Below are 11,316 nucleotides of genomic sequence, written 5' to 3' on the forward strand. Positions count from 1 at the left end.
TTAATTGCCCATGGGAACTTGGGTTTATTTCTGGGTTTACTTTTCTTTTCTTTTCCTTTCTTGGTCTTTGTTGTCTTTTTAGGGCTGCACCCACAGCATACGGAGGTTCCCAGGCCAGGGGTCCAATCAGAGGTGTTGCTGCTGGTCTACATGACAGCCACAGCAATGCCTGACCTGAGCTGTGTCTGCAACCTACACCACAGCTCACGGCAATGCCGGATCCTTAACCCACTGAGCAGGGCCAGGGATCAAACCCAAAACCTCATGGTTCCTAGTTGGATTTGTTTCTGCTGCACCAAGATGGGAACTCTTATTTCTGGGCTTTCTTTCTTTTCTTTCTTTTTTTTTTTTTTTTCGGTCTTTCTGCCTTTTCTAGAGCCAATCCTGCAGCATATGGAGGTTTCCAGGCCAGGGGCCTAATGAGAGCTGTAGACACTGGCCTATACCACAGCCACGGCAACTCAGGATCTGAGCCGTGTCTGCGACCTACATCATAGCTCACGGCAGTGCTGGATCCTTAACCCACTGAACAAGGCCGGGGATCGAACCCACAACCTCACAGTTTCTAGTCAAATTTGTTAACCACTGAGCCACGATGGGAACTCCTGGGCTTTCTATCCTGTTCTCTTGATCTATATTTCTATTTTTGCACCAGTACCATACTGTTTTGATAACTGTAGCTTTGTAGTATAGCCTGAAGTTAGGGAGCCTGATTCCTCCAGCTCCATTTTGCTTCCTCAGAATTGCTTTGGCTATTCAGGGTCTTTTGTATTTCCAAAAAAATTTTAAAATATTTTGTTCTAATTCTGTGAAAAATATCATTGTTAATTTGATAGGCATTAACACTGAATCTGTAGACTGAAATAGACACAGAAATCATTGGGTATACCCATAGAAAGGCTGACCCACAAAATGTCCATTACACGTCTACATATTATGTACATTTTCATTCATTAGCTTGCCCAGGAACAAAAGCAAGTATCAATAGCTTGCTCTTATCAATTCATAATCCTCCATTTCTATCACAGTAGGTTCCCTCTGATTACACAGTAGGATAAATATGGAAAATTCTGAGCGCTCTCCCTCTTCTCTAACTGATTCTCATGCACACCAGGCTGTACCACCCACAACCAAGCCTCCTTGCTCCTGCCGTCTGTCCAGCTGCAGATTAAAAAGAAAGAAAGGAAACTGAGCTGGTGCTTTTGTCAGTTTCTCAGCTCTCTTTCTAAAGAAGAAAGTTTTATATGGGTGGATGGTACAAGAACTTGAAATGTTAAAAAGGCAGAAAAAGACAGCAGAATCCGTTTCTCATTGGGAGAGAGCCCAGATTGTCCTGCTTATCTGAAATTAAACCCAAATCCTAAAAATTCTGAACACCTGCTGTCAGCCTCCTGTAAATGGGCCCGACTTCCCCGAAAATATTAGCTAGAGTTCTGGCAGAGGTAGGGAACAAGACAGGCGCTGGCAAACACCACTTCACCATGTAGCTATTTTCACATCCTACCAGCAGCTCACTGAAATGCCAACAATGGCTCTGATCAGTTCAACAAACACATCTTGGACACCCTTTTTCCAGGCATAGAGTGAGGAACATGGTGGAAAGCCAGTTGGGTGAGTGTGTGAAGGGATCCACTGTCCAGTTCTCTGATCCCAAGCCCTACCGGCTACCCTCAAGAACAACACAGAAGCAAAGAATGTCAAAGGAGGCTACATTCAGTACAGCCTCCTTTTCTCCCAGTGCCTTAGTCTGCAGGGAGGTAGAATTCTAGAGGGATTTTTTTTTTTCACTCAGTAGTATGTTTTATATTCAACCATCTTGATCCATGTAACTGGAATTCATGAATATTCCACAATTTATCTCCAATCTCTAAGCTTCCAATTGCTTTTGTTTGCTATTAAAAACAATGCTTTAACAGCTCAGATCATTGTGGAGGTGTAGCTTCAATCCCCAGCCTGGCCTGGTGGGTTAAGGATCAGGCATTGCTGCAGCTGTGGCATAGGTCACAGTTGTGACTTGGATTCAATTCCTGGCCCAGGAAATTTCATACACCATGCTATGGCCATTAAAAAACCCAAAAAACAAACAAACAAAAATGCTCTAAGATCATTTTCTACTTGTCTTCAGTACACTTGTGCAAAAGTTTCTCTAGGATGCATACCCATAAGAATTGAATCACTGGTAATTTTTGTGCATCTTTAATAGAAAATATCAAACTGTACAACATACAGTCTTAAAAACAGTGAATGAGAGTCCTAGCTGCTTCATATCTTTATTAACTACTTGGTGGTTTCTGACATTTTATTTTTGTGCCAATGTAATAGCTATGATAAAATATCTTACTGTGGTTTTGTGTTGCATGTCCTTGATAATGAATGAGGTCAATCATCTTTTTGTGTACTGATGGATAATTCATATTCTTTTGTCCTGTTAAATATCTTGTCATGTATTTGCGCATTTTTCTATTGTGTTGTATTTTTCTAGTTGATTCATAGGAGTTCTTTATGTATTCTGGATCCTAAACTTCTATTACTTCATTGCAGATATTTTGTGTTTGTAGCTTGTCTTTTTGTTCTCTTTATGGTGTCTTTTTCTGAAAAAAAGTCATCAATTTTAATGTAGTCAAATTTATCAATTTTGTTCCCTAAAGATTTATGTTTTTTTGTGTCTCATTTAGGGAATCCTTCCCTACTCCAAAGTCAGAAAGCTTTTTTTTTTTTTTTCTTTTTTGCCATTTCTTGGGCCGCTCCCATGGCATATGGAGGTTCCCAGGCTAGGGGTCGAATCGGAGCGGTAGCTGCCAGCCTACGCCAGAGCCACAGCAACGAGGGATCCGAGCTACATCTGCGACCTACACCATAGCTCACGGCAACGCTGGATCGGATCCTTAACCCACTGAGCAAGGCCAGGGATCGAACCCGCAACCTCATGGTTCCTAGTTGGATTCGTTAACTACTGTGCCATGACGGGAACTCCCAGAAAGCTTTTACTCATTTATATATAAATTATACACACACACACACACACATATATACATATATATATACACATAATTTTTTTGGCTACGCCTGCAGCACCTGGAAGTTCCAGGGTCAGGGACTGAATCCACACCAGAGTAGCGATCCAAGCCATAGGAGTGACAACACTGGATCCTTAACTCTATGAGCCACCAGGGAATTCCAAATATTTTAAACATTTGTCCTTCACATGTAAGTCCATTGTGAACTGATTTCTTATGATTGGTGTAAAGGCCCACTTTTTTTTCCCTTATAGATAATCAAATATCCTGGTACAATTGTCTCTCTCCTCACAGATCTGTCAAATATCAAGTTTCTATTTATCTGTTGGTCAGTTTCTGGTTCCTATTTTTCCAATGTCTATTCGTCCATCCCAGTGCCCACAATGCACTGGGTTTCCCTGACTGGTGTCTTAATTACTACAGCTTTATAACTGGGGCAATGATGCTTCAGGGTTACTGTGGTCCAACTGCCATCCATTTTGGCATTTGTCTTAGATCTGCTATTTTTTAAAAAACACATAGTATTAGTGATTGCATTATAATATGCTGGGATAAGTTTGGTAAACCTCTACTTTGCACTTCAGCTTTTACCATCTCTAGTGTGTGCAATTCATCCACAGCAAAGAGAATTCTCACTGTAACTCGTGGATAAACTGAAATAAAACCAATAATCTGTATCTCTTTTCCCAACCCTTTCCAGAGGCAAGGTAGTTATGGTTTGTCTTTCAAAAACAACATGCTGGGCACTTACTGATAAAATAAGGCAAGGTCAGTGAACTGTTTGTGACTTTGGATGGTAGCAAGAGAAGTGGTAGATGTGGTTGCCCCTGATGACTATTTGGCATACCACACAGCAGTGCCAGGTCTGCTAGGCCACCAGTCAGGGAAACCTGGGAAACTCTGGATTAGATAAATGAGAACTATGTGCAGGAAATAGAGGCTGATTAAAAGGAACAAAATACTGGCATTTTTAGCAACATGGATGGACCTAGAAATGATCATGCTAAGTGAAGTCAGCCATCCAATGAGACACCAATATCAAATGCTTTCACTGACATATGGAATCTGAAAAAAGGACAGAATGAACTTCTTTGCAGAACAGATACTGACTCACAGACTTTGAAAAACTTATGGTTTCCAAAGGAGACAGGTCAGGGGGTGGGGGGATGCGCTGGGGTTGTGGGATGGAAATCCTATAAAATTAGATTGTGATGATCATTGTACAGCTATAAATGTAATAAATTCATTGAGTAATTTAAAAAAAGGAAATAGAGGCTGAAGAGTGCTGCAATAGAGTGTGTTGAAAGTAGACTGGACACCCTTGTCACAGTGGTTTTGTTATTCATTGCACAATGATAATTGTCAATTATTTATTTATGCTATTGTTTGGTAATACCTTTATATTGCGAAATAAGACCTTTGACAAAGATGAGTTAAAAGGAGAAGTTCCGGAGTTCCCATCGTGGCTCAGTGGTTAATGAATCTGACTAGGAACCATGAGGTTGCAGGTTTGATCCCTGGCCTCGCTCAGTGGGTTAAGGATCTGGCGTTGCTGTGAGCTGTGGTGTAGGTTGCAGACGTGGCTTGGATCTGGCGTTACTGTGACTCTAGTGTAGGCCGGTGGCTATGGCTCCAATTAAACCCCTAGCCTGAGAACCTCCATATGCCACGGGTATGGCCCTAGAAAAGACAAAATAAAAGACAAAAAAAAGTGGGGGAGGAGTTCCCAGGTGTTCCCATTGTGGCTCAGTGGTAATGAACCTGACTAGTATCCATGAGGACATGAATTCAATCCCTGGCCTTGCTCAGAGGGTTAAGGATCTAGGGTTACTGTGAGCTGTGGTGCAGGTTGCAGCTCTGATTAGACCCCTAGCCTGGGAGTCTAATGTCATGGGTGCAGCCCTAAAAAAAAAAAGACAAAAAAGTGGGGGAGTTCCTACTGTGGTACAGTGGGTTAAGAATCTGACTGCAGTGGCTCTGGTCACTCTGTAGGCATGGATTCCATCCCTGGCAGAGTTTGTACCTGGGGCTCAGATTCAATTCCTGCCCCCCCCCCAAAAAAAATGAGTTCAAAGGAAGAAAAAAGAAAGCTCTTTTTTTTTTTTTTTTGGCTGCTACCACGGTATTTGGAAGTTCCCAGGCAAGGGACTGAATCTGAGTAGCGGCTAATGCTGGAACCTCAACCCATTGTGCCATAGAGGGAACTCTGAAAGTGCATGCTTAATAAAAATTCAATTTTGATTTAAATTGAATATTTATTATTCAATTCATCTCTGAACTTCTCAGGAAAAGGCATGATGAATGTATAACTTCACAAACTGTCAACATTTAGTATTTCATGGGTAATATCACTGACCATGGGCAAACCAGCAGATAGAACTGCTGAAGAAGTATCTCATTCAAAAGATAAAAGTTATGTTTAGTATAAGAAGCCTGTGCCTGAAGACAATAATTTTCCATATGCAGTTGAGTTTTAAATGGCACTCTGTGAAAAATGATTTTTCATTGAGACCAAATAAATTTAGGTCTGTTCTAAAATTACTTTTACATTATATATAATTATGATCATACCTAATATGCAGAGAGAGATCAAAATCTGAAAGAATATACATCAGTGATTGTCTCTATAAGTGGGAGTCATTATCATATTTCTTTATGTTCATTTTGCTTGTCTATTACGATCTGTTTCTTTCTTTTTTTGGCTACGCTCATGGCATATGGAAGTTCCTGGGCCAGGGATCAAACCCCATCCCAGCCATTGCAGTGACAATGCCAGATCTTTAACTTGCTGTGCCACAAGAGAGCTCCCTGTTTCTTTTTTTATATTGACGTATAGTTGATTTACCATGTTGTGTTAACTTCTGTGGTAGAGCAAAGTGATTCATTTATACATCTATATATTCTTTTTTTAATATTCTTTTCCCTTATAATTTATCTCAGGATATTGAATATAGTTCCCTGTGCTATACAGTAGGAACTTGTTTATCCCTTCCATATTAATGGTCTGCATATACTAACCCCAAATGCCTAGTCTGACCTTCCCCCACCCTCCCCTCCCTTTAGCAACCGCAAATCCTCTAAGTCTGTGAGTTTGTTTCTGTTTTGTATAGGTTCATTTGTGTCATATTTTAGATTCTATATACAAGTGATAACATATGGTATTTGTCTTTCTCTTTCTGACTTAGTACGATATTCTCCAGGTCCATCCATGTTACTGTAAATAACATTATTTCATTCTTTTTTAAGATTGAATAGTATCCCATTATATACATGTACCACATCTTCATTATCCATGGACATTGAAATTGCTGCCATGTCTTGACTATTCTCAATAGTGCTGCTATGAACACAGAGGTGCATATATCTTCTTAAACTACAGTTTTGTCCAGATATATGCTTAGGAGTGGGATTGCTGTGTCATATGGTAATTCTACTTTTAGTTTTCTGAGAAATCTCCATGCTATTTTCCATAATGGCTGCACCAACTTATATTCCCACCAACTGTATAGGAAGGTTCCCTTCTCTCCACACCCTCTCCAGCATTTGTTATTGGAGACTTTTTAATGATGGCCATTCTGACTGGTGTGAGGTGGAACGTCATTGTAGTTTTGATTTGCGTTTATCTAATAATATCAATGCTGGGCATCTTTTCATGTGCCTATTTATCTTCTTTGGAGAAATGTCTACTTAGATCTTCTGCCCGTTTTTCAAATGGGTTCTTTGCTTTGGTTGTTGAGTTGTATGAGCTGTTTGTGTATTTTGGAAATTAAGCCCTTGTTAGTTGCATCATTCGCAAATATCTTCTCCCATTCTGTAGGTTGTCTTTTTATTTAATTTATGGTTTCCTTTGCTGTGCAAAAGATTTTAAGTTTGATTAGGTTTGTTTATTTTGTTTTTTTATTTCTATTCCCTTGGGAGACAGGCCTGAGAAAACACTGGTGTGATTTATGTCAGAGAATGTTTTGCCTCTGTTCTCTTCTAGGAGTTTCATGGCGTCATGCCTTATGTTTAAGTCTTTAAGCCATTTTGAGTTTATTTTTGAGCATGGATTGAGGCGATGTTTCTCATAATTCTGTAATAACAAATGACAACAGGAGAAATTTTACTTTGGGGGGGGGAAATGACTCCAAATAATTATATGGAATTATTCAACAGATAAAGATAGACTAACAAACACAATTGCGTCTTCTGTCAATGGCCTCCATTAAGGACTCCCTATCTCCACACCCTTTGCCATTAACTTTGTAGTCCCCTCGCCCTCTGACTATGGGTTTGACCATATAACTTACCTTGGCCAATGGAACGTTAACAGACATGAACAAGCAGGGGCTGGAAAAGCACCTGTGCATTTCCACTTGCTCTCTTGTGCCTTTGCAGCTCCACTTTCGGCAAGAGAATTTGTCCCAGCTAGTTCACTGGAGGGATGTAAGAGACATGTGGAGAAAAGCAGAGATCATTCCTAGGTCAGAAAATAGCCAGCCAACTCTCGTCATGTGAGAGCCTAGCTGAGATCAACAGCTGATTATAACAGATGCCTGAGCAAGTCCAATAAGATCAGATAATGGCTCAGCTACCAAAGATTTGTGAATAATAAGTGGGTGGTTTGTTACCAGCATTGTTGTGTCAATAGAGAACTGATGCAAAAACAAAGAATAAACATGCCGCGTTGAGAGAGGAAAAGGAGTATCTTTTGAAGACATCTTCAGTTTTGATGTAGTTCAATTACTCTTTTTTTCCCCCTTTGGTGCTAGCTTCTTTGACAACTTCGCTTAATTCTCTTTTACTTTTATCAGCTTTTTGCATCCCATTTATTTCTCTGAGTTTAATTTTTTCTTCTGAAATACAACTTTCAGTAACTGTTTTAGAAAAGGTCTAGTATAAATTTTCTTAGATTTTTGTTTTTTATTTTTTGGTCTGAAGCATCCTTCAATTCATGTTTATGCTTGAAGGATGCTTTAGCTGGGCACAGAATTCTAGATTAATTTTTATATTTCCTTTACCGTGTTGAAGATATCATTCCATTGTTTTCTGGGCAGTATTATTGTTGGGAATAGTCTTCTGTCTAATTGTTTTTTTCTCTGTGGGTAATCTAAATTTCTTCTCTTTGAGTTCTTAAATCCTTTTTTATGTCTTTGCTACTAAATGTGGCTTTTTTTCTTTTTTTAGGGCTGCACCCGCGGCATATGAAGGTTCCCAGGCTAGGGATCAAATTGGAGCTGCAGCTGCTGGCCTACACCACAGCCACAGCAACAAGGGATCCTAGCCACATCTTCAACGTCCACCACAGCTCACGGCAACACTGGATCCTTAACCCACTGAGCGAGGTCAGAGATCGAACCTGCAACCTCATTGTTCCTAGTCAGATTCGTTAACCACTGAGCCATGATGGGAACTCCCACTCTCTTCTATTTTAAGTACATCTCTTTTCTCTATATCTCAATTTCTCATTCATATTTTCTACCTTTTTTTTTTTTTGCTGCCTTCTGGAAAATATCCTCAGATTTAGCTTCTAGTAATTAATTTTTTCTCTTCAATTGTGTCTATTTAACTGTTTTAAATTTCAATGAGTATGTCTACGATTTCTAAAATTTCTCTTTGGTGATTTCCCACATTCATAAGGTCTTTCTCTTAATCTCAGGGTTTGGATCTCTTCTTTCAGGTCCAATTATTTTAGGCATACTCATTTTATATTCACTTCTAGATTGTCAATCTAGTATTTTAGGATTTTAGGACTCTAATCCTTTTGTGTCTTCTGACTGAGCTCATGTTTGATTTCCTTTTTGTATTTAATGCTCTTTTATTTTAAAACTTTTTTTCCTGGATTGGTTTTATTCTATGAGAACACTGTGTACCCTTAGGTTAAGGAGCTTCCCTCCAGAATGGTTTTCCATTTGCTCCTGTAAGTGCCTCAGGGTTTTCCATTGGCCCGGGGTCAATATTTATGTTACTTTCTTTTTTGGCTGTTGTTAATTTCTTAATTTAAGGATTCCTGGACTATAGGGGTAGTGTTAAGCCAAAACCAATGTGGGAAGCAGGCCTGGGTTTTCAATGGTCCAATGAAAATATTTTTTCTTACCAGTGTATGGGCAAAGAAATATGTATTTTCTTGTCACCTGCCTGTGCTGGTGAGCAGATTTTTTTCCTACTATCCTTTCACTGAGGGTGCCACCCTTTGTTAGTTCCAGCTTCTCATAGAGATTCCTGTTTCAGCTTCCTGTCTGGAACAGGTCCAGAACCATGTCCTTTATTCTTGCATATGCCTTAAAATCAAGTCTCTAATAATGGTAACTTCCCCCACTCCCCCTGGCAGTTGCAATAGTCACTGGAATCTTTTGCCTCAGATTTCAGCACTGGCTTCAACTTCTGTTACCTGAAGATTTCTCTTTCTTGCAAGCTCAGCTATAGATTTAAAGATTTTTTTCTTGTATTTTACCCACCATTTCTAAATATTTGTAATGGAAGACATTCCATGTTTCCAGAACCACCACCTATTACTTTTTAACTTTTTGAAAAATGTCTTAGGAGCATAAGTAACCCTGCAGGAAAGGTGGGGACTAGAGGGACTGGGGAAAAATGTGGGATGTTCTATGAATTAGAATCTTCACTGTGTAGTAATTCAGCATTCTTCCAACAGGGGAAGGCATACATTACAAGCCAAGGGGAATGTGGGTATATAATTTTAGGAAAATTAACTCAAGATTTTTTCATTTTCATATGAAATGTGTCCTAAAATTGACCTGCCTGTGGTAAAAGTATATGCTGACTCTCCTTTTCCACCTTCCCTTTCACAATAGTCTTTCTTCCACTTTACAAAAGGAAGGCACACCTGTCACCAATTACTTCACAGTACAAAACTCTCCAGAGAGCCAAACAAGAGGACCATGCTAAATAATTGGTCTCTCAGAAGCATCTTAATTACTAATCAAGTCACCAAACACATGCCTTAAGACTTTGTATATTGCTCTTATTTCTGTCAAAGGTGAAACTACGGTTTGGAAGTGGAGTATTTTGTTCATGTTGGGCTGTATCAGTGTAAGTCTAGGGGAGGAATGACAATTTTTGCTTAATGAATTTGCTTCTTCTATTCCTCAACTAATTGTCAAAGGAGGAACCATTTTTTAGGAGGGGAGTCCCATGAGGGGAGACCAAAGAAAGCACTGATGAAAAATACTGAAGGAGGTCCTACTGTGGCACAATGGGATCTTTATTGCCTTGGGAAAGCTGGAATGCAGGTTTGATCCTGGCCCAACACTGTGGGTTAAGGATCTGGCATTGCCACAGCCGAGGCATAGTTCTCAGCTACAGCTCAGATTTGATCCTTGGGCCTTGGAAGTACATATGACTTGGGATGATCAAAAAAAAAATCGAAGTCTATAAGCAGCTTTTTATTTCATTTTTATTTTTAAGTTTTTGTTGTTGTTGTTTTTTAGGGCTGCACCCACAGCATATGGAAATTCCCAGGTTAGGGGAAGAGTCAGAGCTTCAGCCACAGCCACACCACAGCCACAGCAATGCCAGATCCGAGCTGCGTCTGTGACCAACACCACAGCTTACAGCAACGCCAGATCTTTAACCCACTGAGCGAGGCCAGAGATCAAACCTGTGACCTCATGGTTACTAGTTGGATTCGTTTCTTCTGAGCCATGATGGTAACTAACCTGTAAAAACTTTTTAATATACTTCTCAGAAACTGTGGAAGTGAAGGGCTCCAATGACTGTGTAATAAATTTCTGCGTGGTAGTTTTCATTTTTTTTTGCTTTTGATATAATTTTTAAAGGATCAAGCAAGTTAAAAATTGATATATTATTTATTTATTTATTTAGTCTTTTTTAGGGCCACACCCACAGCATATGGAGGTTCCCAGGCTAAGGGCCTACTCGGAGCTGTAGCTGCCGGCCTGTGCCACAGCCACAGCAACACCAGATCCGAGCCAGGTCTGCAACCTACACCACAGCTCATGGCAACTCCATATCCTTAACCCACTGAGCGAGGCCAGGGATCGAACTCAAAACCTCATGGTTCCTAGTCATATTCGTTAACGACTAAGCCACGACGGGAACTCCACTGCATTAACCACTGAGCCATGACAGGAACTCCTGATATATTATTAAAAGAAATTTTTGAGGAGTTCTCCTGTGGCACAGTGGGTTAAGGATCCAGCACTGTCACTCCAGTGGCTTGTGCCAGTGTTGTGTTGTAAGTTCAGTACCTGACCTGGGAACTTCCACTTGCCCGCAGTCATGGTAAAAAAAAAAAAGTAATTATTTTTTGTCTTTTTAGGGCCATGCCTGCAGCATA

At 40.0% G+C, this 11,316-nt stretch overlaps 1 long non-coding RNA gene across 3 annotated transcripts in view; it reads right to left on the reverse strand.

The window, feature by feature from the left end:
* LOC125127982 (uncharacterized) overlaps positions 1–11,316 on the reverse strand; it is a 41,660-nt gene that overhangs the window by 29,243 nt on the left and 1,101 nt on the right. For all 3 annotated transcript variants that reach the window (XR_007135103.1, XR_007135102.1, XR_007135101.1), the window contains exon 2: positions 7,307–7,432. This is a non-coding gene — a long non-coding RNA (uncharacterized LOC125127982). The remainder of the gene's footprint in view (positions 1–7,306; positions 7,433–11,316) is intronic.

Source organism: Phacochoerus africanus, chromosome 5, assembly GCF_016906955.1.
Source record: "Phacochoerus africanus isolate WHEZ1 chromosome 5, ROS_Pafr_v1, whole genome shotgun sequence".
In the NCBI taxonomy this organism is placed as follows: Eukaryota; Metazoa; Chordata; class Mammalia; order Artiodactyla; family Suidae; genus Phacochoerus; species Phacochoerus africanus.